Raw genomic sequence first — 26,857 nt, 5'->3', positions numbered from 1 at the left:
TAAGAACTGGAGTTATGCTTTAGAGTTGTTGTGGTTGTTAGTTGGTTGTCTAAGTGAGGTTTTTGTGTTTCTTTCTAAGTTGCTTCGAGTTCCCAGTGGGAAAGCTGGATAGGAATGCACAAATAAATAAATAAATAAATGTTCTGAATTGGATGATGACCGGTTTCAGAAGGAAAGCAGCAGTTACGTCCTGTTGTGTGTAGTACATCTCCTGTAGGCTTCCTCTTGCTAAACCTGTGTTGTTGAAGGAGATAAGCGACAAGAAAGGCTCTCTTGACTTTCCGAACAATTCTGGCTGTGTGTCAAAAGCTCAGTTGCAGCCTGACTCAAATGTCTGGCAATGATCTCCCCTGATCGTTCTGAGCTTTCGTCAGCTCCAATTACTGGGACCAGCAGAGGGCGCCTTCAACTGTGTTTGCATCTGGCTAGAAAGAACTTCTCCCTATGGATAGAGAAGGGGAAAACCAGGCGACGTTTACAGCCGTCTATAATGATTAATGCCTCCCTATCACATCCGTATAATGAAGAATAACTTCTCCTTTTAAAAATGGATTTTAATTTATGGAAACTAATGAGCTGTAAATGCTTTACCCTTTCCCCCCCTTCAAAGAGTCAAATAAACTATACATTTCTGAATGACTCTAATCTTGAGAGCAACAATAACACAGTGCAATTTATTGCTTTGGTCCCCCTCCCTTTTCCTATTCCCCTCCTGGCCCCCATAGGCTTTCCCTCCCTTTCGTAATCAACAGCCATTGGCATTTCTCCAATACGACATTTAGCGGAATGGATCATCCATCTGCCTCTCTTCCCTTTGCTAGCTAATTGCAAGGTTTTTCTTCCTCTGCAAGTTTCCTTCCCTTCCCCCTTTTGTTTTGCTCATGGCCGGGTTTTTATGCCTTTACAGTGAAACTATGCCGAGTTTGGTCAATCATCCTGGGAGGTCGCAAAGACCTCTTTGGAAAGGAACAGGACATTTTGCTGCCTTTGACACTGCAGGACTCGATTGTCCCACCAAAGAAACCATTCCCATCGCTCATGCGCTACCAGTGGGCCCCTGAGAATTATTTTTCATACATTACTACCCAAGAACAAAATGCATAGTTCATTGATCGGGAAGGGTGCATTCATGTATGGATGTTTCCATTTACTCTCACAGATACTTATGTTCACCTTGCAAAACACTGGCATTCACCGATCGGGCAATTATCTGATTTCTTAACCATTGTTGGACATTGTGGATTGTAATTGGCTTAACTGGGCTTCATTCTCCATTCACAAGCACAGACTCAACTTAAATGTGCATCATTTCCCATGCAAAGCCAATCTAAGTCATTGCTATGCTTCACATAGGTAATAAGATGCATTCAGGAGTTTTGTTTGTTGTTATAGCTATTACTGTTTGCAAACTTGTCGCTTTTATGGCACAATCACAATAACAGATATGCAGTTGTCACTTTGGGAGCCATGGATGTTTGTATGCATACATGTTATCTCTCCAATGTCTCTTTCAAATATATGACACAAGCAACTATGAAACTGACGTTTCTGTGTATTGTAAAGAGAAAAAGCTGCACTCTCTTGTGCTCTTCAGAGTTTATCATAATGTATTACGTCGGGAGTATAAACTCTTGATCTTGTCATTTTCAAACAGATTATACTGTTAGGTTTTCTGGAGGAAATAGATCATTTCTACTGAACTTGGGTTGTTTTAAAAATGGATATTAAGGTTTTTGTTTTTGCTATAAATCATTTTGGGTTCATAAACCATGGTACCATGAAAGTTTTAGATTTCCATGAGCTGGGTATTAGTTGGTATTAGTACATTTGGGGCATGAAGATAGGGCTTTTGGGGAGCCTAATATTATCTGTGAGCAGACAAGACTCACTGGAAAAGACAATAACGCTAGGAAAAGTTGAAGGCAGCAGGAAAAGAGGAAGACCCAACATGAGATGGATTGACTATAAATGGGTTGCGAGCTCCAGATTAGGAAATACCTGGTGTTTTGGGGGATGAAGACTGAGGAGGGCGGGGTTTGGGGAGGTGAGGGACTTCAATGGGATATAATGCCATAGACCCCATTGATGAACAGAGGTGGTTTCCCCATTGCCCGCGTCTGCCTAGCAACCCTGGACTTCCTGGGGGGGGGGGGTCTCCCATCCAAGAACTAACCAGGATCAACTCTGCTAAGCTTCCCAGATCTGATTAGATCAGGCTAGCTTGGGCCATCCCGGTGAGGGCAAGCAGCCCGTACCTGAAGAGGGGGTAAATCCATGGTAGCCGGGAGTGGCACAGCTGCGCCACCTCCACAGAGGCTTCCTGGCTGCCAAAAATAAAATAACAGCAATGTAAAAAAATAGAAAAGAGAAAATGCCCCTATAGAAAACAGCAAGGCTATGCCACCCAAAAAGGTGGCGTGCAGATGCTGCAGCTCGAGGGGGCGTTCCCAGGACCAAAGGGGTCAGGAAGCTGCCTAAAGGCAGCTCCACCCCCTGGAATACCCTGGGAACACCCCCCTCCCAAGCTGGTGCAGGCTCCTGCTTTCGCGATTTCGCTGCTGGTATCGCAGTGTCACTTTATTCCATGATAAGGGGTCGTGCTGGCTTCTAAAGAGCTTCAGCCTCCACTTCAGGAATGTGCTATTAGTCTTCAATACTGCAATTGCATGAAGGCTATTTCATAGTCCATATAATTTGGTTCACTACAATATTGATGGTTTGTATTTTTAACTTTGTTTTTTCCCCTCATAGTTCTCAGATAATGAAAATTTAGAAAATATGTATGTTTATGTAGAATAGGGTTTAGCAATTTGCAGCTGTCTCTCAGCCTCTAGCATTAGATTTATTTCCAATATTGTTTGAGCAAAACTAAGGCTTTTATACTTTTAAATTTCATATATATGCCAAATAGTACAATACTGCATGCTAACAGTTATGAAAGATGCATTTTTATGTTCTTAAACAAGATAAGAAGTTTATGTTCACTATGAGATATCAAACCTTAGGGTTGCCAGCTCCAGACTGGGAAATACCTGGAGATTTTGGGGGGTGGAGCCTGAGGAAGGCAGGGTTTGCAGAGGGGAGTGACTTCAGTTGGGTACTGTACCATAGAGTCCACCTTTCAAAGCAGATATTTTCTTCAGGTGAACTGATCTCTGTTGTCTGGAGATCAGTTGTAATCCCAGGAGATCTCCAGCCACCACCTGGAGACTGGCAAACTTACTTATACAGAAAGCCAAGAAGTAAGGTTTGATAGGAGAAGGGGGCTCCAATTTATTGATTTATTTAAAATATTTACATCCCTCTTTTCCACAATGCCCAAGATATACTTAATCAAAAGAAAAACATAGGTAGCCAAAATTAGAATGCCATATATGTATAATGTTTGGCCGCAAATATAAATAAGTCAATTGGAACACATGTTGTAAGCTGCTTGTAAGCTATATGCTACTGTGATATATGTTATTATTAAGTAAGTGCATGGCAGAATTCAGATGGAACTGAAGAAGTCTGAGGATGAAACGGATTACTTCTAGAAGACCGTCTTCTTTTACTGTGTTGTTCGCCTTGCAAAACTGTTCTGTGACCATTTTCCAGACTTTATTGATGCATATTCTGATGGACTTCTTTATATTTGCGGCCAAACATTATGCATATATGGCATTCTAATTGTTGCTACCTATGTTTTTCTTTTGATTAAGGTTTCTTCTTCAACATAGTGGTGCTTTATTCTGATCAAGATGTACTTAAACATAACCCATACACATAAAGTAATGTGCATCAACCCAATGCACAATTACCTGGGGGTAAGCCCCATTGAACTTAGTGGGACTTACTTCCACAGAGACATGTATCGGATTGCTCCATAAATGTTGCATATAATTCCACTTTACCAAGCATTTCCACCCCCACCCCCTTGGATTCCCAGAAAAAATTTATTTCTGAGCTGATGGAGATTTGATATTACAGGTTGAACATCCCTTATCCAGACTGCTTGGGCCCAGAAGGGCTCTGCTGGATAGCCAGGGTGGTGTAATGATTAAGAGCGGTGGTTTGGAGCGGTGGAGGTCCAAACTAACCGTACAGTTGGATGCAGTGATGTGTCAATGGAATAATCTGATGGGTGCAGATCTTCTAGGGTTGCCAGGTCCCTCTTCGCCACCAGCAGGAGGTTGTGGGGGCGGAGCCTGAGAAGGGCGGGGTTCGAGGAGGAGAGGGACTTCAATGCCATAGAGTCCAATGGCCAAAGCAGCCATTTTCTCCAGGTGGACTGATCTCTATCAGCTGGAGATCAGTTGTAATAGCAGGAGATCTGCAGCTACTACCTGGAGGATATACAAAAGTCAATATTGAATTTTTATAGTTATATTGTGCAATATTGCTATTATAATATTCACTAATAAATTACAATAAATACAAGGCTTTTTCTATTGCAAACAGTGCACCAGTAATACATAGGATACCACAATGACAGCACAAAAAGTCCAGATGTTAAGGACTAGTAAGGCAAAATTTGCCAATTTCAAATATTCCAACAGTCAATGAAGTGCACCGAAGATGCCACTGGATTCCATGAGACAGGATTCCGGTATTTCACCCAATTCACCCTGCAGGTTTCATCAATCAGAAGGAAATCTTTGTGTGGCTGTTAGACAAATGCCTGCAAAACATGAGGAGTGTGCCTCTCTGCTTCAGATGGATAACATGCTGAGTCAACTAAAGGGAAATGCTGAAAATCTTGGAAGAAACATCTGAAACTCAACATTTCTCAAAAGGGTTCCTCATGTCCCTATTTAGGAGTGCCTTCTCAAAGATGCTGCAATCCCAACTCTACCCAGACTACTTCTGCTCCACTGGAAAAGTCTCTCAAGTGAGTGGAAAGCTGTAGGAAGGCTTCTTGGAGGGTGGTTGGATCCACCCCAGCAACTAGAGTCAATAAGAGCCGAGGCTACAGTTCCCATCGAAAGATCAATGCTGAAATTCTTGGAAAAAACATCTAAGACCCAACATTTCTCAAGAGGGTTCCTTATGTCCTTAGTTAGAAGTCTCAATGATGCTGCAATTCCAACTCTAACCAGACTACTTCTGCTCACATTTATATAACCTTATTCTATTGCAACATTCCTGATTTATTTCACACTGACGATAGATTAATGTAATTGCAGAAGAATAAGCTTCGGCTCATTCTATATGTTATGTGTCTGTCAGCTGCGACGTATGTCATCAGCGAGAGTTAAAGGGATAAGCATGAATACTGCATAAAGCCCATTAATCAAACAGATGTCGTTTCAGTAATTATGAAATCTTCTCATTAAGCAGCAGTAGTAAGTCATTAAAACATCTTCTCCAGCCTTTTGGCTAAGATCAAGTGCAGACTATCTTCTCATTAGGATAATGGAGTTCAATAAAATGATATTCCATCATTCTCCATAAGGGAGCAAAGTGGAACTTTTTGGTTAAGCGCAAAGCACTTAGCAATTCATTTTATCTTCCTCAGATCTCGTCCATTCATCTATAAGACAATATTAATCCTTCACACCATCAGGCGACACTCCTGGCAAAAATGCATCGGTCATAAAAGTTAACTTTGTAAAAGAAGTTAAGGGTATTTGAATGAAATTCACATGAGGTATATAAGGATTGGTGATGAAAGCATCATCTCTATCTTTATTTATTTTTACTAATCCTGCAATGAGTTGCTTTGACCTTAATTTGTGGCTTTTCGAGACAGCAAATTGAAAAAAGGTGCCTCTCTGTGTAATCGTATGAACTAGGGTTGCCAACCTCCAAGTAGTAGCTGGAGATCTCCTGTTATTACAACTGATCTCCAGCCGATAGACATCAGTTCGCCTGGAGAAAATGGCTGCTTTGGCAATTGGACTCTATGGCCTTGAAGTCCCTCCCCTCCCCAAACTCTGTCCTCCTCAGGCTCTGCCCCTAAAACCTCCCGCCAGTGGCAAAGAGGGACCTGGCAATGTTAGTCGCTAGAGCATTTGAAAAAGAGGGACCTGGCAACCCTAGTATGAACACTTTCTTGGAAGCAAGCCCCAGAGGGGGAAAGGGGGACTTACTTTAGAATAGAATTGCTTAAGATTACTCCAGTAGTTTTCTTCTACAGCCCAAATAAGCTAAATTCCCTTTATGGAAAATCTTATTATGGTTGTTGTTATTGCTTCAGAGAATTGAGAATGCTCATGAGAGAGATCAGTATAATTATCCCTATATTGCAGATAAGGCTGAGTATGGCTTTGGATTCTATTATTATTATTATTATTATCATCATCATCATCATCATTATCATCCCAGGCATAAATCAAACCAAGGAGATCTTGATTTCTAGATCAGACTATTTTCCACAATACTACACCAGACTACAGAATGCTTTTTCCGACAGCATCGTGTATCTTAAAACAAGGAAAGTTTTCCTCCTTGATATACGACCTGTATTTGCTGGTTTCTTAAAGAGGTGTATAGCAAGTATCCCATTCATCACATTTTCTCCCCTATCTTCTCCTCTTTACAGATGATTTTATCTCAGTATAAATACAGCTGTATTACAGCTCTTATGGGACACAATGATTTTGTTATAGTATACTGCTCCTCTTTGGAGCACAGTAATTTGCTCTATAGCAATCTTTCTATCTGTGGCACCTGTCGGTCATCATGCCCACTTTAAATGCTCCAGAATAGCACACAAAATAAAGACATGCTCACCATCATGCAGCACAAAAGGAAGACTGCATGTCCTAGTTATCATACTTTGCATGGGGATTTACGGCATTTGAACTAACACATAGGGTTGCCAACCTCCAGGTACTAGCTGGAAATCTCCTGCTATTATAACTGATCTCCAGCTGATAGACATCAGTTCCCCTGGAGAAAATGGCCGTTTTGGCAATTGGACTCTATGGCATTGAAGTCGCTCCCCTCCCCAAACCCCACCCTCCTCAGGCTCCACCTCCCAAAACCTCCTGCCGGTGGCAAAGAGGAACCTGGCAACCCTAGTCACTAGAGCATTTGAAAAAGTTTGGTCTTTGTTGGACCTGTACATCCAGTGATTATTGCTAGCTATCGCATCTGGTTTCTCCCCGCCGAGGTCCCTTTTGTTTGTGAAATATGCTAATTTTACCATGCTGTTTTCTTTGGCTGACATGCTAAACATGTGCTAATGATAAGGTTCTGCAGAGCATAATTACATAGTACAGTAGCCTTAAAATGCCTTTCTACTAATTGTACATCCCAACGAGGATACAATAATAGACAGTGTTTGTCTTGCCACTGCTTGCATTTGACAGATTGCACTTTAGAGGAGGGGAATTGTTCAAGGATACATTATAATCTTACTACGCTGTTATCATCCAGGGATGCGGAAGGGAGAGGAGATATTTGACAATCTACTTGACCCTGTTCCTCCATACATATGTATACATCATTTGATTTGTCTGGACTACTGTACTGTCAGCTGATTGTTTGTACTGAAGAGCCAGCATGGTTAAGATGGTGGTTTGGAGTGGTGGACTCTGATCTGGAAAACCAGGTTTGATTCTCCACTCCTCCACTTGAGCGGCAGAGGCTAATCTGGTGAACTGGATTTGTTTCCCCACTCCTACACATGAAGCCAGCTGGGTGACCTTGGGCAAGTCACAGCTCTCTTAGAGACCTCTCAGCCCCACCTACCTCACAGGGTGTCTGTTGTGTGGAGGGGAAGGGAAGGTGACTGTAAGCTGGTTTGAGTCTCCCGTAAGTGATAGAGAAAGTCCGCATATAAAAACCAACTCTTCTTCTTCCATTGTAGTGTTGTTATGGGGAGGGGAATTCTGAAATTCGCTTTTTTTAAAAAAGACAGAAACTGAGTCATTCTTTCTTTTCCTTTTAAAAAGGGATTTCTTTTTAAATTACCTTTTGTAGAGAAATCAACCCACACTTTTGTAACTTCAGCCCATGAATTTGGTTTGTATAACACACCACAGGGTGGTAGGGTTGTCAACCTCCAGGTACTAGCTTGAGATTTCCTGCTGTTACAACTGATCTCCAGCTGATAGAGATCAGTTCCCCTGGAGATCTCCAACTAGTACTGGGAGGTTGGAAACCCTAGCTATAGGCTATCTGGGTTAGGGAGTTTCTGGAGCTTTGTCAGGAAAGTTCAAGAATTACACAGCATCTGCTTTTAGTGAGACCGCTGGAACTTCCCTGAGTTTGCTCAAAATATATTGGAGACATGAGAAATTATTGGGAGGGGGGCTGCTTAGCTCTTCTATCCCCAGATTAGTGTCCAGGATGTGAACTGTAGATAGTTTTAACCTGAGAGCACATTCTGACTATGCATGGAAATTTCCTTTAACTTACAAATCAAGGTAGACCTTTTTTTAAAAAAAAGTCAGATTTTTTTAGCATTCACCAATTATTTAATAATTTTTGACCTAGTTCCGTTCACTCATTCTTAATTAGAAAAGAAACTTATGCTATGTGTGAAACATCTTCTGTCTAATTATTAATTGGGTATGTGTATACCACAGATTTAAACTGATTGAATACATTGTATTCAGATACATAGATACATTGTATCTCTATGGAGGCACGGGGTGAACTTTGCAAAGATACATTGCAAAAATCACACTAAAGATTCTGAACACAGGCACTTTGCCAATGCATTTCAAAGGAGGAGGATGAAGGTGACCCCTTCCAGACCCGATAACTCCGGACTCCCTGACCCAATCTTTACCAAACTTGGGAGTTCTTGCACACAGAGTCCCTTCTAGCTACCCTGAAAATATGGGACCTCTACCTGCAAAACTGCCCACGCAGGAGCCATGGAAAGGAGTTCCTGATAAAGCCGAATTTTCAGGAATGACAAATTCAGCTTTGCCAACCTCCCAGATTTTGCTGATTTGGTAAACCCGAACCAGAAATGTACCGAAATGGCATTTATTCAGTATTTTTTCAGTTCGGTTTTTACCGAATCAACAGCCCTAGCCGTCACCCCTCTGACGACTTCAGTTTCAAATTCAATATAAAACAGGTCCCTCAAAACACATGGAAACTCAGGGAGAGTGAGACGACCTCTGATGGTCGGGAATGGCATGCATAATCCAAGCAAAGGGGTGATGACAAGTGAAACAGCCATGCATAAAAGACCTGAGAGAGCTAGGGATTTTGAATCAACATTTCTTGCATCCTTGCTAAACTACAATTCCGGGGACTCTTTTGAGGAACCCTTTATAGATACTACTGTAGTGAGTTTACATATGTGCTATGAAGACCAAGGTAACATATTTTAAAAGCAAGTCTTAATGATACCACTTATTTAAGGTTCCAGTGTATAGCAAAAAAAAGCATCCATCCATGGTGCCCTATAAAGTTGATATCCTGAAAGAAATCAGATAACATTCCATCCAATTTGAAGAAACAGGTGATACTGTTATTAGGATATTAGAATAACAGAATCATAGAATTGGAAGGGGCCTTACAGGCGATCTAGTTCAACCTCCTGCTCAATGCTGGATCTAGGGCTGTCGATTCGGTTCGGGACGAACCGAACTCAAAAAAGACGGGAAACGGGGGAGCCAAATTCGCCGACTTCGGGGCTTCGGCGAATAAATTCAGCAGATTCGGGGTTCCCCCCCCCCCGTGCCTTCACGGAGCTCCCCTGAAGGCACGCGGGGGGCCTTTAAACAGATTTGTGCCTCCCGGCCGGGAGGCTCAGATCTGTTTAAAGGGCCCCCTGCCCGGCTTCAGGGAAGCCCCCTGAAGGCACGTGGGGGGGGGGAAACAGATCTGCTCCTAACAGCTGTTGGGCGCAGGTCTATTTAAAGCCCTTCCCCCCCGTGCGCCTTCATGGAAGCCCTGTGAAGGCCCACAGGGGCCCCGAATTTTTCCCCAAACTCCGGATCTCACCCAAATTTCAGGGATCCGAAGCAGGGGAGTTCGGACTTCGCACGGCCCAAATTTAAAAGGGCCAAATTTTGCCGAAGCCGAACTTTACCGATTTTTTTTCCAACAGCCCTAGCTGGATCAGCCTAGAGCATCCCTGACAAGTGTTTGTCCACCCTTTGTTCAAGTCAGCCAGTGAGGGAGAGCTCACCACCTCCCTAGGAAGCTGATTCCACTGTCGAACAACTCTTACTGTAAAAATAAAATTCCTAATATCCAGCCAGTACCTTTCCACCCTCAATTTAAACCCATTATTGTGAGTCCTATCCTCTGACCTCCTCTAAGTGACAGCCCTTCAAATACTTAGAGCAATCATGTCCCCCCTCAACCTCCTCTTCTCCAGACTAAACATTCCCAACTCCCTCAGCCTTTTCTCTTAGGGCTTGGTCTCCAGGCCCCTGATCATCCTCGTCGCTCTCCTCTGGATCTGCTCCATTCTGACCACATCCTTTTTGAAGTGAGGCCTCCAGAATTGCACACAATACTCCAGGTGGGGCCTGACCAATGCAGGGTACAGCGGAACTTTGACATCTTGCAATGTGGATGTTATATTTGTTCTGGACTCTCAGTGCTTGGCTGGCATTTTTTGCTAATCACATTCAGTCTACATAAGGGTGACTGACTAGTCCCTGTCAATATTTTTTCAGTCTTCATTTTGTAGCTGCCATTCTGTCTGTCTACATCTCTACGTAGACACACTGAGGTTTGCATAACAAATCTGGTAATGAAACAGTCTAGAGCTCAGTGACTAAGCGGCTGTCTGAATTACAAAACCATCCAAAAATTAATTGAGAGGATTTACTCACCATTAGCTGCCAAATTCAATTAATGGCTTGACCTTTCAAAAGAAAGAGTTGGCTATGCCTCCTTAAACAGCCTGCACATATTTGCTGCAAGCGTGCATGAATAGTGTTGAGGCGGATCGCTCTGATCACTCTGATTGGTGTACAATTGCTCACACACCATGCACAGTGTTGAAAACCATGCTTTCAGTATTCATTTGGACAGTTTAATACCCTGAAGGAGAAAGAGACTCAGCCATATGAGTTTTGCATGGTTAGGGTTGCCAGGGCCCTCTTCGCCATCAGCGGAAGGTTTTTTTTGGGCGGAGCCTGAGAAGGGCGAGGTTTGGGGAGGGGAGGGACTTCAATGCCATAGAGTCCAATTGCCAAAGCGGCCATTTTCTCCAGGTGAACTGATCTCTATTGGCTGGAGATAGGTTGTAATAGCAGGAGATCTCCAGCTACTACCTGGAGGTTTGCAACCCTGTCTATCACCTCTCCCCTTTACCTGCATCTTTCTCTTCTTCCCATCCACCAACCAACCTCCCTTTATCTGCCCCTGCCTGAGAGGATGCCAAATACCTTGTGCTAAAGAACTGTCCCATCTTTTAATCTCACATTTTAAGGAGGAGGAGCCTCTACTACTTCAGATACTAGGGTTGGGCATATCGATAAACCCTAACCAAAAATCAATCTGAAATTGGCAGTTTTGGTAATTTTCATGGTTTGGGTTTACCAGATACCAAAACCTGGGGATAAAGACGAATAGGCAATTCCTGAAAAAGCCAAATCAACCCAAGCCCGGAATTTACCCAAAAAAACTTTTTTGCACAACCCTATCAGAGACCCATCTGACCCATCTGACTGACTGACCCATCTGACTAGCTTATGAGTCCCCTGTCAATATCTGACTAGGAGGTAGGGTTGCCAGCTCTGGGTTGGGAAATACCTGGAGTTTTTGGAGGTGAAGCCTGAGGAGGGTGGGGTTTGAGGAGAGGAGGGACTTCAGTGGGGTCTCATGCCATAGTCCACCTATGCCATTTTCTCCAGGGGAACTCATCTCTGTTGTTGTAATAGCAGGGCATCTCCAGTCACCATTTGGAGATAGCAGGAGATCTTCAGCTATTACCATTTGGGGATAGCAGGAGATCTTCTGCTATTACCTGGAGGTTGGCAACCCTAATGGGAAGACAGCTCTGCTTAGGCCTAATGAGACTTGGCAGGCTGCCTTTCCACAGGACTTGGAGCTCGGGAAATGGGCTGTGTTGTTCTTTTCTTACGTACACTAACCACTACACCACACTGCTCTCCAGCATTTCTAAAATCCGTTTCAATGATGAGAGGTGTTATGTACCTTCCCACTGATGGCAGGAACGGAAAGAAGTCAAATGCATTTCTTGACAGTTCGCTGCCAAAACCTCTCAGCTGACACATTTTAATGAAACTCCCCGGAAATCAATACATCACCCGGACAGAAAGTGTTGAGTACGTTGAAGCAGGGCTGTTGCATTGTGAGAAATTAACATGTTAGAGAGAGAGAGAGAGAGAGAGAGAGAGAGAGAGAGAGAGAGAGAGAGAGAGAGAGAGCTCTTAAGGAATGATGGGAAAAGAAAATCAGAAAAATACCTGGTTTGTTTTCTCCCTTATCCCTTTGCAGGGGGGGGGGGGATGGAAGGAGTCGTCAGGTTGAAATGGCACTCTTAGAGCATTTAGTATTTATAGTTGAGTAAAGCCTAGGTAAAAGCTGGAGGGAGAAAATAGTTAGGACATGATTTGTCTCTTCCTCCAAGGGAAAAACTGTCAGGGAAACACAGCATGATTTATCAGTTAGGCACCTATTGTTTTTTGCTTTTATCTCTGCTAGTAACAGCAGGCAACTGATAGGTAGCCAGCCAAGCATCTAGCTTCTGCCTTGAATATGGCATATATGGATTGAAGGTGGCATGAGGAAATTGAAGGAAAAGTGCCAGCTTAATGTTAAGTGGTACATGTGCTGAAAAGGCAAATAAGTTTGGTTTCCCATTGGTGGGGGAGAGTCAGGTCTTCGATCTATTCCAGCTCAACAGTTACAGCACTGGTGCAGCCACTTCTATTGAGCCCTTTGTTCAATAAACAGTATATACCAGAGGACGGTAACTCAGGGCCCATGAGTTTAAACCCGCGAGCTTTAAATAATTCTTGGGGGTGGAAAGTGCCAACAAGTCGCAGGTGACTTATGGTGAAGCCATAGGGTTAGCAACAAAACAGGGGGAAGAACGACCTTAACCCTATGAAACTAGAATGATAGCCCATTCCTGAGCTGGAGTATAATTTATTGCAGTCGACCAGTATTACAAAGTCAAAAGATCATTAAAACAACAATAGCTCAATACAACAACAGCAACAAAAATAGCTACATGAACATTTGAGCTAGTCAAATGGGTTTAAAACTCTGCATCAGCTTTAATATCATTTCCCCATGTCTTACCTATCCCAAGACAGAATTTAGCTAGTCTGGATACCAGTGGTTTCTATCACCATTCCTGAGCTTTTGGAGGCAGGGACGGCGTGGCTGAGGTGCCGCTGTGGCACCTCCTAAGCCCTTCCACAACTGCTGAAATGCTTTAAAAACCCTTTAAAAGGCTTTTTAAATTTTAAATGGGGCTTTTCGCCCCAGAAAAAAGCTGGCGCAGCCTCACTCTTTTCAATGTCAGTGTACCCAGGGCAAAAGAGGACAGGAAGCTGCCTACATGCAGCTCTGCCCCCCGGCACACCTCAAGAATGCCCCGGGGGCGCCAGCATGCTCCCCAGAACGCCAGTGTGGGCCTTTACACCGGTGGGACGCTGGCAGAAGGCCCAGCCAGCATCCCTGAGTGGCGTGGCAGTGCCTGGAGACTGGTGTCCAGGCCTCTCCACTGGCAGCCATGCCATCCTGCACTGCATAAGTTTTGGAGGTGGAGCCTGAGGAGGGCAGGGTTTGGGAGTGGAGGGACTTCAATGGCATAGAGTCCAATTGCCAAAGCGGCCATTTTCTCCAGGGGAACTGATCTCCATCGGCTGGAGATCAGTTGTAATAGCGGGAGATGTCCAGCTAGTACCTGGTGGTTGGCAACCCTACTTGGAAAGACATTTGCAACCCAGATTGGAGAAACATTGAGCTTGCCAATATGCAAGCAGGTGTTTGCAATCTGGAACCAATTCATGTAGAGTCAGCCCAGAAAGAGAGGCAGAGCTAGAATGGAACACCGTGCCATGCGGCTCCCCCCACCCCCGCAGAACTGAAACACCTCTTTATAAATTGGTTTTAACACATGACAAGCGAGGGATGGGGAGGGAAAAAGGCAAAACGGAAACTTGCATGCGTGGAACATTTTTGATCCGGTTTGGAATAGTCGAGAAAAAAAACCCAATGTTTTTATGCCGAGGGCCCCCTCGCAATTTATGTACAAACCACAATCCCAAGACAGGTTTAGCTGAGCGTTCCTCATTGCGAGCCCCCTTGATTGCCCATTAGGGTAGAAAAAGCAGCGAACCAATACAAGAATAAATTACGCAGCCCTAGATTACACTTTAATTTTGGCCATTTCTCAGGAATATCGAATTTGAACCGACGCCTCCAGGGTGAAAGCAGGGCCATCGGGCTTTGCTTAATCTAAGCCTCTGAGGGACCCCCAATCCTGCCTTTAAAAGCACATTGAAGTCCTTTAATGTGCCTTCTCACCTTTGAGAAAATACCTGCTTGTATGGCTGCCTTTAAAAACCCTGTGCAAAGATCAGATGTGACAACTTTTCATTGTCCAACTATCCTCTTTGAACTATAAGAAAGGGTAATGTCTCTCCAGAGCGCATGTCTGTAGATGTTCCCTGGACTGTTTCCACTTAAGAGAGCTTCTGATTAAACATACATTCTTAGTGGCTTAGATGAGACAACCTCTTCAAAGATTACTACCAATTTTCAGTGGCAGGTACCACTTATCAGACAATAAAGCCATAACCTTTTAAATTCAAAAGACTGTGCTTCTTGTCATTTGGAGCAGAATGCAGAGCAAATGAATATATTGATCTGCCATTCCACTTATATTACCAAAAGCAAGTCTCCCTTTAGTGTGGGAATAGAGGGAGGGTTTTCTCTTTGTACCAGGCTACAGAAATGCTTCTAGAAATTGCAGCAAGCTTCTTAATGGTGCTATAGGTCACTTGCTGGTACAGATGATTTTTAATTTCATATCCCTAGCGTGCGACCTGAAAATCCCCATTTCTATTTCACATTTCCTGTGTGAATTCAGTATGTGATTCTTCACTTTTGTATTGACTGAATCTGTGATTTTTTTATTTCTCCCACCATTCTGGATTCCTTGCCCTGAATTTCCCTCATACAACATATGCATTTTGTCTGCATTAGGAGTGAGTGAATAAATTAGTATTATAGGTATTCTTTATATGTACAAATAATGATGTACATTATACTTTTAGATGCTGAATAAATTGTGGGGGGAAACATGCAACGTGTTTACACAATGTAAACAACTCTATAAAACCAGCAGTGAGAAACAGTGCACTGAAATTGTTGATAAAACAATTCCCCCTATGGCCTGTTAGTACTGCCCCTGAACAAGGAGGTTCTCTTTGGTCATCACAGCTAGTAGCCACTTCTGAACTCATCCATGAATCTGTCCAAGCCCCCTTTTAAAGCTATCTATGGATGTGGCCATCACAATAACTTTTGGCCGTGAATGAATTCCACATTACACGTTGAGTAATGAAATACTTCCTTTTGCTCATCTTGAAGTGATCGCCCATCAACTTCATTGGGTGCTCCCAAGTTCATTATTTTGGGAATGGGAGAAAAACCTCTCTACCCCACATTTCTCTACCCCATGCATAATTTTATAAATCTCTATTATGTGCCCCCTTAGTTGCCTTTTTTTATAAACTGAAAAGGTCCAGACTCTTTAGCCTTTCCTCATTAGAAAAGTGTTCCAACCCCTTGGTTGTCCTCTTCTGTATTAGTGCAACTCTACGCCTCTGACAGCCAGCGTGTTGTAGTGATTAAGAGCGGTGGTTTGGAGTGGTGGACTCTGATCTGGAGAACCGGGTTTGTCTCCCCACTCCTTCACATGAAGCCAGCTGGGTGACCTTGGGCTAGTCACAGCTCTCTTAGAGCTCTCTCAGCCCCACCTACCTCACAGGGTGTCCGTTGTGGGGAGGGGAAGGGAAGGTGTTTGTAAGCCAGTTTGATTCTTCCTTAAGTGGTAGAGAAAGTTGGCATATAAAAACCAATTCTTCTTCTTCTTCTTCTTCTTCTTCTTCTTCTTCTTCTTCTTCTTCTTCTTCTTCTTCTTCTTCTTCTTCGATCTACAAAGCAATATTGGCCACAGCACATACCTGCCTGCCTCTCTGCAGAGTTTATATCCAAGGATAAGAGTGTCCCATTGATTTTCCCCCATTTCACCAGGTTTCCAAAACACCCACTGTATCTAAATTGTGATTTAGTGCCAAGAATTCCAGCTCCCCTGTAGTGGAAGGGTGCTGCTGTGTCCAACTGACACTATGCCAGAGAAGATCATGACTTCCCAAACTGATCTATATAACTTTATTTTCTGTTCTTTTATTTATTTCCGTTTCCTTGTTATTTTTCTACATGGAGCAACTGGGTCAACTACAGTTTATGTATTGATTTTTAAAAAAGGATATAAAACATATTTCTAAAGTAACCCAATTCCAGGCGTGTGGCCCTATCTTTTAATGCGTCCCTTCTCTTTGGGCTCCGCTTGGAATAGGCAAACGCCGCTGTTTCTTTTTATCTGCTTTTGGCTGCCACCGCTGTGGCAGGAGCCAGGACTCTTTTGAGCAATACTGCTTTATCTCTATTGACACTGTACAATTTGGGTTGGGATATGAGGCATTCCTGAGGATCAGTAAGCGAGGCTTTAATCTTCCGATTACAGCTGGGCTCCACACCTATTTACAGCACGGATTCAGCTGCTGTTGGACTCATTTGCCTATGAAACCGAATGCAAACCAGCCTCAACAGCAATCTCTCATCCAGATCTTGGGGCAAGAATGTCAATCATGTACAAAAAGTTCTCTTTTTTCCCTTTTCTTCTGCAAAAAAAAAAAAAAAAAGGAATTCATAAAAAAAAACTCTATATGCCTGGGAGCTTGGTTAGGAACAGCAGATAAAAAGCAAACAGACTCCAGAAGAGTCTATGCATACAAAGCAAACAGATACTGAATGTCTTACTTTCTCTGGGTCGCACAAAGTGCGAGAAAGAAGGCCGTTGGTTGCATGCCCTGTTTGCATAGCAGTTAATATCAGGTTTAGCTGAATTCTTCTACTTCCACGTCTTTTAATCTCTCCTCGTCCTCAATGTCTTATGCTTAGGGAATCTTGCCACTCCTTGTATCCCTTTCTTATCTCTTCCTTTGTGGCATCAGAGGCTACCCTGACTAGAAACTGGGCGATAGGTTGCGTGGAGTTGCAGGAAATGCCTGTTGACAAGTAGGGTTGCCAGGTCCCTCTTCGCCACTGGCGGGAGGTTTTTGGGGTGGAGTCTGAGGAGGGCGGGGTTTGGGGAGGGGAGGGACTTCAATGCCATAGAGTCCAATTGCCAAAGCGGCCATTTTCTCCAGGGGAACTGATCTCTATTGGCTGGAGATCAGTTGTAATAGCAGAAGACCTCCAGCTAGTACCAGGAGGTTGGCAACCCTATTGACAAGACTTGTTGGTCCACAATGGGTTTAGAAGCTTGTAGAGTGCTGGAATAAATAGGAATGGGGTTTCTTTTTCCAAAATTCTCTTTTTCTGATATAGGCTTTGATTCCTCTTATTCCCTTTCAAAAAAAGAACTTCATTTTGATTTATCTTTGTCGTTTTGTTACATTTCAATGCACCCTTCAGCATTGAACCTTGCAGGTTTCCCTCCCTGATGTATAGGGTTGCCAGCTCCAAGTTGAAAATACCTGGAGATTTTGGGGGTGGAGCCGGGGGAGAGTGGGGTTTAAGAAGGGACTTTAATGCCATAGAGTCCAATTGCCAAAGCGGCCATTTTCTCCAGGGGGACTGATCTCTGTCATCTGGAGATCAATTGTAATAGTGGGAGATTTCCAGCCAGCATCTGGAGGTTGGCAACCCTACTGATGTTACACACCACAGGATGCTCTTGCAAGAGGGTAGGAAGACATTCCTTATCTCTGAGCATGCAAAGAATGAAATTCTGCTATTTTGTAGAACCTCCCTTCCTGCCTCACATCTCTTCCAATTCCTCTTTTGATATAAACAGAATAGATTGGAAACCCTCCAAATTCCGAAAAAGAGGGAAAGAAATTTATTTTTGGATTTCGGGGAGAAATCAGGCAAAGAGATATGAAGAGAAATCCTCTTAACAACACAAACCCTTGATTTCATCCAGCATAGGTGATTCTTGTGTGGTTGAACAGCGAGATTTGAGTCCAGCAGCAACTTAGAGACTGACCAGATTTTCAGGGTATAAGCTTTTGAGAGTCCAAACTCCCTTTGTCAGATACTATAGTATCTGATGAAGGGAGCTTTGACTCTCAAAAGCTTATACCCCCAAAATCTTAGTCTCTAAGGTGCTATTGGACTCAAATCTAACCGTTCTACTGCAGACCACCCTGGCTACCCTCTTAAACTCTCTTATATTGTAGCCAGTCTTATTGCTGTGACTGTTGAAATTAAATATTGGAATAGATTAGGGTTGCCAGGTCCCTCTTCACCACTGGCGGGAGGTTTTTGGAGCAGAGCCTGAGGAGGACGAGGTTTGTGGAGGGGAAGGACTTTAATGCCATAGAGTCCAATTGCCAAAGTGGCCATTTTCTGCAGGGGGACTGATTTCTATTGGCTGGAGATCAGTTGTAACAGCAGGAGATCTCCAGCTACTACCTGGTGGTTGGCAATCCTAGAATAGATCCAACCTTAGGCCAGAAGAAGTTCCTCTATCATAAAGAGCCTTCCTCCCACTTAAACGTCTCTTAGTTAGGAAGAAGTTTCCTTAGGCTGGAGGAAGGCTTCAGACTTTGCTCAGTGGCATGGTAGAATAGTGGTATTATCTCTGCTGCAAAAAAATTAAAATAAATGTATGCCTTCCGGTTCAGCTCCCTGCGTGCAATTACCCAAGGTGCGCAGCAGCAGAAAGCCTTTGTTCGCCCGTCGGTTTTAACAAGAGGCCCTTAATTCGCTGTTCCTGCTGCGGAAAACACCTCCCGTTTTCCACCTGCATCAGGCAACGGCAGCTGCGCGTAAGGTGCCGGTGCCAGAGCTTATTAGGACAAAGTGGAGTAAGCTGGGAGACTGCTGTAGCTTCATAATGTTAACATTTAAATGGTCCCAGGTTGTCTTTGAAGTTAACACCTTACGGAGATAAATGGGATGGAGTACCGTTGATGCCTTCACCGCAGCTGTCACGGTTGCCGAATAGAGTGTTCTCTAATTGATTAACAGGATACAGTACATTGACTCATATAAGAAGGGCTCCTGTATCTGGGTAACAGTAAGGCTTCAAGAATTGGGCTCGTAGTAAGTGAAAGACGGGATTACTTTTTCTTTTCTTTTTGCAGGAAATCAGCAAAACCTGCCAAAGGAATCTACGTTTCTCGGCTTCTTTCCCCTTGTGGCTTTCGGCCGAGGCTAAACGGGAAATCACAGAACAGCTCAAGCAAGGTTACCGATGTTGTCGGGGCCTGTGTTTCTCTTTCCTTTTTTGAGTTGTGTGTGATTTATTGCAGCTGGCTCATTTTAAGTATCTCCCACTTCCCAAATTTGATGCAGAGCAGAATTTACATAGAGAGAGCTTATTAGAGGCTAAATAGAAGGTGCGATATTCATTAATATGGAAGTAAGGTGTTGTTGTTTTTTCTTAGCCTACCTCTCCAAAAATAGAATCCAGAATGAACATCAGTATGAAACATATATTGGTAAAATGCATTTAATAAGACTGGAAGAAGCGGTAAGGGAGGCTCTGCGCCAATGCAGGGAGGAAACTACGTCTTTAAAAGCCAGAACGTGTCTGCATGTTACTGGGTACTCTGAAACCAGCTAGGAGTCTGTCTGTGGATTATGTGGCGATGCACTTTTATTCAGTGATGTGAATTTACACATTGAGCACTGTATTTATGTGCATTCTCCAGTGCTGAGCACAGCTTTTGGTTCGATAGCGACTGAAGAAACTTTGGTGTGAAATGGGGTTTATACCAGATGCCCTTCTCGCCATTCGCGTTATCTCTGCTTAAGTGCTGTTATGTTTGGTTGTACAACTTTTGTACTGCCAAGCGTTAGCTATTTGCAACGATTGTAATGCAATTCACTAGCAACTTTATTGTGGTTTATATGTTTAAAAAGGACTTGCAACACGCAAAGAAACTTATAGCTTGTGGATTCTTTGATTTGTAATCATAACTTTATTACTTGGAGAATTGTAATTTTTGTACTGTAGAAAAAATTGGTTTGCGTTTCAATGTAAACTTCATTTAGTCACAGTGCTATGGTTTTGTTACTGGGTACTGGCTGGTATCCCACTGCTTGGCTCAGATAAATTTAAAGTTCTTCTCTGATGCTGGCAGAGAAAGTCTCCCTAGGCTAGAGAACGGCTTCAGACTTGCCTGAGCACAGTAGCAGCCGGGGAGAAGATCTCACCTGAAGTCTGGCTCTGCATTGCCTAGGAAACTCCCATTTTAAGGAATGATGAAGAGAGTTTTGGGTCTCGAAAGTCTGGCTGGTCTCCAAGATGCTACCGGACTCGAACCTAACTACCAGGTGGCTGAACCCACATCCAGAGGGTTTGAAGGATAGTCAATAGATTCAGAGCTGCTCTTTCTCCAACATATAGGCCTTGGATTGTTCACACAGTCAGTGGCTAGGGTTGCCAGGTCCCTCTTCGCCACTGGTGGGAGGTTTTTGGGGCGCAGCCTGAGGAGGGGGGGTTGGGGAGGGGAGGGACTTTAATGCCATAGAGTCCAATTGCCAAAGTGGCCATTTTCTCTAGGTGATCTGATCTCTATTGGCTGGAGATCAGTTGTAATAGCAGGGGATCTCCAGCCACCACCTGGAGGTTGGAAAAGATCCAAACAGCACTACAAAGTAATATCAACACAAGATAAATTTATAAAGGTGCAGGTAAGTGCAAGGAGTGAACATATGTACAGAAATTAAGGGAAACACAATCAGGATTTTTTTACAATTAGCATAAATAGTCCAGCAAGATATGCAAAATGACAAAAGAAATTGTCCAATGGATCACATAAAAACAATATAGCTGTCCATGAAAGACTTTCCTGTACTTCTCGGTAGCTGGACACAAAATGTCAAGAATGAGGACCACAGCGAGGAGGTGCCAGAAGAGGTGCCCGGACGTGTCGTCTAGATCATGCACACGTTTCGCACATGGCTTCATCAGCTACACATATCTGACAGGAAAGTCTTTCATGGACAGCTATATTGTTTTTATGTGATCCATTGGACAATTTCTTTTGTCATTTTGCATATCTTGCTGGACTATTTATGCTAATTGTAAAAAAATCCTGATTGTGTTTCCCTTAATTTCTGTACATATGTTCACTCCTTGCACTTACCTGCACCTTTATAAATTTATCTTGTGTTGATATTACTTTGTAGTGCTGTTTGGATCTTTTCCATCATCTATACAGCACTGAGCCTTCATTCTCTCCAGGACCACCTGGAGGTTGGCAACCCTATCAGTGTTATTGAAATCTGCCCTTCTATTTGTATTTTCCTAATAACATTTGTAACTTATAACTTGCACAGATGGATTTTCTGCATTCTCAGGTTCCACTAAATGCATCCCCAAAAATCAAACAATAAAGAGGGATTTGCACTATTTTTGCTTTACCTCATTTTTTCCCAGTTTCCAATTCTAGAAGCCTTCTGATAGCATTCCATTTCATTCAGAGATCTCTAGAGACATCAATCTGTATTGTGTTAATATCTTTCTTTCTTTTTTAAGTAGATGGACTATTTCACACACACACACAAACACACACCCTTCAAGGGAACTTTTTTGATTGATGGTCAAGGGGGAAAAATAAAAGTACCAAAGGCAAGCAAATAAAAAATCCTTACAAGAAAATTTTCTTTTTCTTCCCCCCCTGTTCTTAGACTGAGGTCTTGAACAATAAAACCATAAAACTAAAATAAGACCCAGCTCTAAAAACACCTCCCTTCGTCTCTTCTCTGCAGCCTCCAAAAAATGAGCAACAAAAGAATTTTTTTTTACTGTTTGTATATTGAATGGGCAAGCAACAGATTATTAACCCAATGATCCTGGAAGCAGATAACCAGAATAAGTTCTATAGAAACAGTCTGATAGAAAGCCAAATTTTCAGTACAACTTTCCATTGTGGTCTGATCAGTTCCTTGGGCATTTTTCCTGAGAAAAACATGAAGCGGGAGCCTAATCTTCTTGAATACCACCTTTAGGGAAGTGGAGCCTAGAACACAGCCATAGGTATCAGCCCAGGCGTGGAACAATAGTCCTAGTTAACAACAAGCCTAGTTATTTGCTCATCGGTCTAAGCCTGCTGGTTAGCCTTAATCTCACCTCCAGTTTCCATACTGTGCACATGGGAATGGCACTTCCTTAGGGTTGCCAACCTCCAGGCACTAGCTGGAGATCTCCTGCTATTACAACTGATCAGTTCCCTGATAGAGATCAGTTTCCCTGTAGAAAATTGCCGCATTGAAGTCCCTCCCCTCCCCAAACCCTGCCCTCCTCAGGCTCTGCCCCAAAAACATCCCACCGGTGCCGAAGAGGGACCTGGCAACTCTACACTTCCTGCTACTTTCTGTTGTCTTCCTGCCTGCCTGCCTGTCTTCTAAGTTCTATGCTCTAAGACAGAGGTGTCAAGATCATTTGTTACAAGGTCCGGATATGCAATAAATGTGATTTGGTCAGGCCAGGCCAGGTGTTCCATCAGATTTAATGCCAGGGACCAGAGATACAAACTTCATAGAAGACACAGGCAAAGCCAATTAACGGTATTATTTTATTATTATTATTTTAATTTTTTACTCAAAATGCAAACATGCTTAAAACAATACTCTTCCAGTGTTTAATTTATTTAACAGTCTTTTATAATTGGCACCTTGGGACTGGGGTGTGTGTGGCCCTAGTTGGTGAGCCCGCAGCGGGTTCGCCAGCCCAGATCGGGAGCAGGAAGGGGGGCTTCCTCGGTTGGCTCACAGGCTGAATAAAAGCTCTCAATGGGCCGGATCTGGCCCACGGACCGTATGTTTGACACCCCTGCTCTAGAATTACAACAGATGTTCAGATGACCAAGATCAGTTCCCCTGGAGAAAAGGGCCCCTATTGGGCCCTACTGAGGTCCCTCCCCTCCCCAAACCCTGTCCTCCCCAGGCTCTACCCACAAATCTCAAGGAATTACCCAATGCAGAGCTGGCAACCCTACCTATGGGGATTGAACTTGAGACCATGTGCATGCATTGTAGATGGTCAGCCACTGACTCATACAACCCTCAGTCAATCTTGACCCAATAGGTAAAGCTCTCTCCTGCTCTGGATTTGTCCCCTAGCCTTGCCTATGGGGTTCATAGCCAGCATGGTGTAGTGGTTAAGAGCAGTGGTTGGGTGCTTTGGACTCTTATCTGGAGAACCGGGTTTGATTCCCCTCTCCTCCACATGAGCGGCGGAGGCTAATCTGGTGAACTGGATTTGTTTCCCCGCTCCTGCACATGAAGCTAGCTGGGTGACCTTGGGTAAGTCACACTCTCTCAGCCCCACCTACCTCATAGGGTGTCTGTTGTGGGGAGGGGAAGGAAAGGTGATTGTAAGCCAGTTTGATTCTTCCTTAAGAGGTAGAGAAAGTTGGCATATAAAAACCAACTGTTCTTCTTCATATCTCTGATATCAAAATCTGGCAACTCACTGAAAATGTCCCACTGAAAAGGTTCCAAGTTTTGATACACTACGGCATTGAATACTTAACTTTAATGGCTCTACGAATCATTGTCTTTTCGCTATACTCCAAAGATGTATTTTCTAGTGGTGGAGCTGTTCCCACGAGGGAATTTCTCTGCCTGTGTGTGAATTGAGGATTATTTTCGTGTACAACAGAGCCTACACTCCAGCGCATATATTAAAAAGATTAAACAAAACGTAGTGGAACAGTTAGTTCTTCCTTTGCCGATAAGGAAATGCCTTAAGGGAAGAAGAATAATGAATGCAGGAGGGAAAAAAGTAGAAAAATCTATCCTAAAAGATTACATGTTAATTGCAAGCAGTTGAGAAGGAGAAGTGTAAGAATTTTTGGTGTTTTTTTTTTCTTTAGAGTTTTGCATGGCGTAAAGTACAATCTTAATTCTAGATATTCTCCTTCATCCAACAAACGAAAGGCTTTAAAAACTTTCCTTTCTCTTTCTACTTTCCACAATAACACTGACTTAATCTTTTCTCTACTGAGTCTAGTGGAAATAAAGTGCTTAAAAGGATTATGGAGATTACAAGAAAGGCAAATTATGCCTCTGAAATGTCAGTACTACCGTGATTAACCGTAGTGTTATTTCCCCAGTTTAAACTTTAATGGACAAGTGATTGCCATTTTGATTATCCTGGTAACCATGTATACTTCAGACCTTTTCAGATGTTTGATTTTGGTGCTCCAACTACAGGTGACAGGAACATGTGCTACCTGAGATCCTCCCAATACATGTGGTTGCCGTTTTGCACGAAAAGGAGGGATGTGTATATATTTCCAATGTGCATACAGCTTCAGTGGGTGTGAACGTCCTGTTTAAAAAATCCAGCATTCCATTCATGTGTACTGGATCTTAATGTAAATGGGGGGAAAATGTGTGTGGCCCTTGTTCTAGGGTTGCCAAACTCCAGGTACTAGCTGGAGATCTCCTGCTAATACAACTGATCCCCAGCCAACAGAGATCAGTTCACCTCGAGAAAATGGCCCCATTGGCAATTGGATTTTATGGCATTGAAGTCCCTTCCCTCTCCAAACCACGCCCTCCTCAGGCTCCACCCCAAAAACCTTCCAATGGTGGCAAAGAGGGACCTGGAAACCCTACCCTTGTTCACACAAAATGACTAGGGTTGCCAACCTCCAGGTACTAGCTGGAGATCTCCTGCTGTTACAACTGATCTCCAGCCAATAGAGATCAGTTCCCCTGGAGAAAATGGCCTCTTTAGCAAGTGGATTCTATGGCATTTAAGTCCCTCCCCAAACCACAACTCCTTAGGCTCCACCCCAAAAATCTCCCACTGGTGGCGAAGAGGGACCTGGCAACCCTAAATGTGACAACCACACATATTGGGAGGATTGTGAGCTGCAAAGGCATTGATTGTTCCCTGCATAGAATAAAACATGAATACTGCCCTATGCATTTTCTAGGAGGAAAGGACATTGGGAAGAAAGGTCTTCTCAGGCTGATATTAATATTAGGAAAATCCAGACAGTCTTCCTAGGCCATTTTTCAAAAATAATTTACACGTTCTTCCATACTTTATTCTCTGCTTCCTCAGAAACTAGTGAGACCGAAATCAATTGGAATGTTTACAAAAACATTTTAAAAGGAACAACCGTCGATACGGATTAAACATGATGAAGTCAAAGTTACAAAAACAATGTTATTCTCAGCGGTGATACTCTGAGAGCCCTGACCAGGATAGCCCAGGCCAGCCCAGTCTCATCAGATCTTGGATGCTAACTGGGGCAGCTTTGCTGAGAATATGGATGGGAGACCAACAAGGAATACCAGAGTTGTGACGCAGAGCCAGGCAATGGCAAACCACCTCTGAACATCTCTTGTCTTGAAAACCATATGGGGTCGCCATAAGTTGGCTGCAACATGATGGCAAAGAGAGAGAGAGAGAGGGGGGGGCCTCCAGAACTGCACACAATACTCCAGGTGCGGCCTGACCAGTGCAGTGTACAGCATAACTATGACATCTTGTGATCTGGATGTTATGCTTCTGTTGATGCACCCCAAGATCGCATTAGCTTTTTTTTGTCACTGCATCACACTGGCTGCTCATATTTAACTTACAGTCCACCCCTACCCCAAGATCTTGTAAGATCTTATAATGCATGGCTTGGCTGCATCCTATCAAACTTTGAACATTGTGTGGATAAGACCTGCTAGGTGACCATTTTGCAAAATAATCATGGCATCGAGAAAATGTATGTGTTCCATGGAGTGGGTAAGACACAGATATGAAATCCTGATTGCCCTTCTTGAGAAAATCCTTCCTAGGAATCCGTATTAGGAAGATGGTATCTATACATCAGTACTGTAATCAGATAGTAATTGCTGAGACAGCTAGTTCAGTCACAAACGAGTTTCCATACATGGCATATATGCCCACAGCAGTGCCGTAGATCTGTAAATACAACAGTGGCCTACGAGGACAAAACATGACAGTTCAGCATCCGTTTGGCAGTAGCTTTGATTGGAGTGGTGTTCATGATTGCCTATAATCTGTCTTCATGCGCAATGTTGGTATATAATGAGTCAACATACATAATAGTTAAGACTGTGCCTTCTGAAAGATCTTTAATCTTCCTCAATTAAGTCAGGACGTTTGCTGATATCTTTCAAATTACCTGTGTTTTTTGAAAAAATATATAGTGTGAGGAAATCTTACCACATATTCTTTGGATGCTGCTGGAGTCATCTTTTTTGTGGGCATCCTAGAGGCATCTGGTTGGCCACTGTGTGAACAGGCTGCTGGACTTGATGGGCCTTGGTCTGATCCAGCATGGCCTTTCTTATGTTCTTATAGTGCATACCTATTCTCTCCAGTATCAATGGAGCATGCCTATTAGATGCTGTGGAACACAGGCAGGGTGGTGCTGCTGCAGCCGTCTTGTTTGGGGGCTTCCTAGAGGCACCTCGCTGGCCACTGTGTGAACAGACTGCTGGACTTGATGGGCCTTGGTTTGATCCAGCAGGGCTTTCTTTATGTCCTTATGTTGATTATGGATATGATAGATAGGGCTGCCAGGTCCCCCCTCTCCTCTGGCGGGAGGCTTTTGGGGCAGAGCTCAGGATTGCGCACACGCGCACCGACATGCGTGCACGTCACTTCCAGTTTGCAACTGGAAGTGCTGCCTTGCGAGGAGCCTTATACCACTCAAACTCTTAGTTTAGGTAGTAAATGGCCGCT

The 26,857-nt window shown here is 43.4% G+C and overlaps 1 protein-coding gene across 1 annotated transcript in view; it reads left to right on the top strand.

Annotated features, from left to right (window-relative positions):
• LOC130484131 (contactin-associated protein-like 2) overlaps nt 1-26,857 on the top strand; it is a 490,648-nt gene that overhangs the window by 421,619 nt on the left and 42,172 nt on the right. The window lies entirely within an intron of this gene.

The sequence above is a fragment of the Euleptes europaea genome, chromosome 11 (genome assembly GCF_029931775.1).
Source record: "Euleptes europaea isolate rEulEur1 chromosome 11, rEulEur1.hap1, whole genome shotgun sequence".
NCBI classification, from domain to species: Eukaryota; Metazoa; Chordata; class Lepidosauria; order Squamata; family Sphaerodactylidae; genus Euleptes; species Euleptes europaea.
The sequence above is the reverse complement of the archived record's forward strand: the minus strand, read 5'-3'. Positions and strand labels throughout refer to the sequence as shown.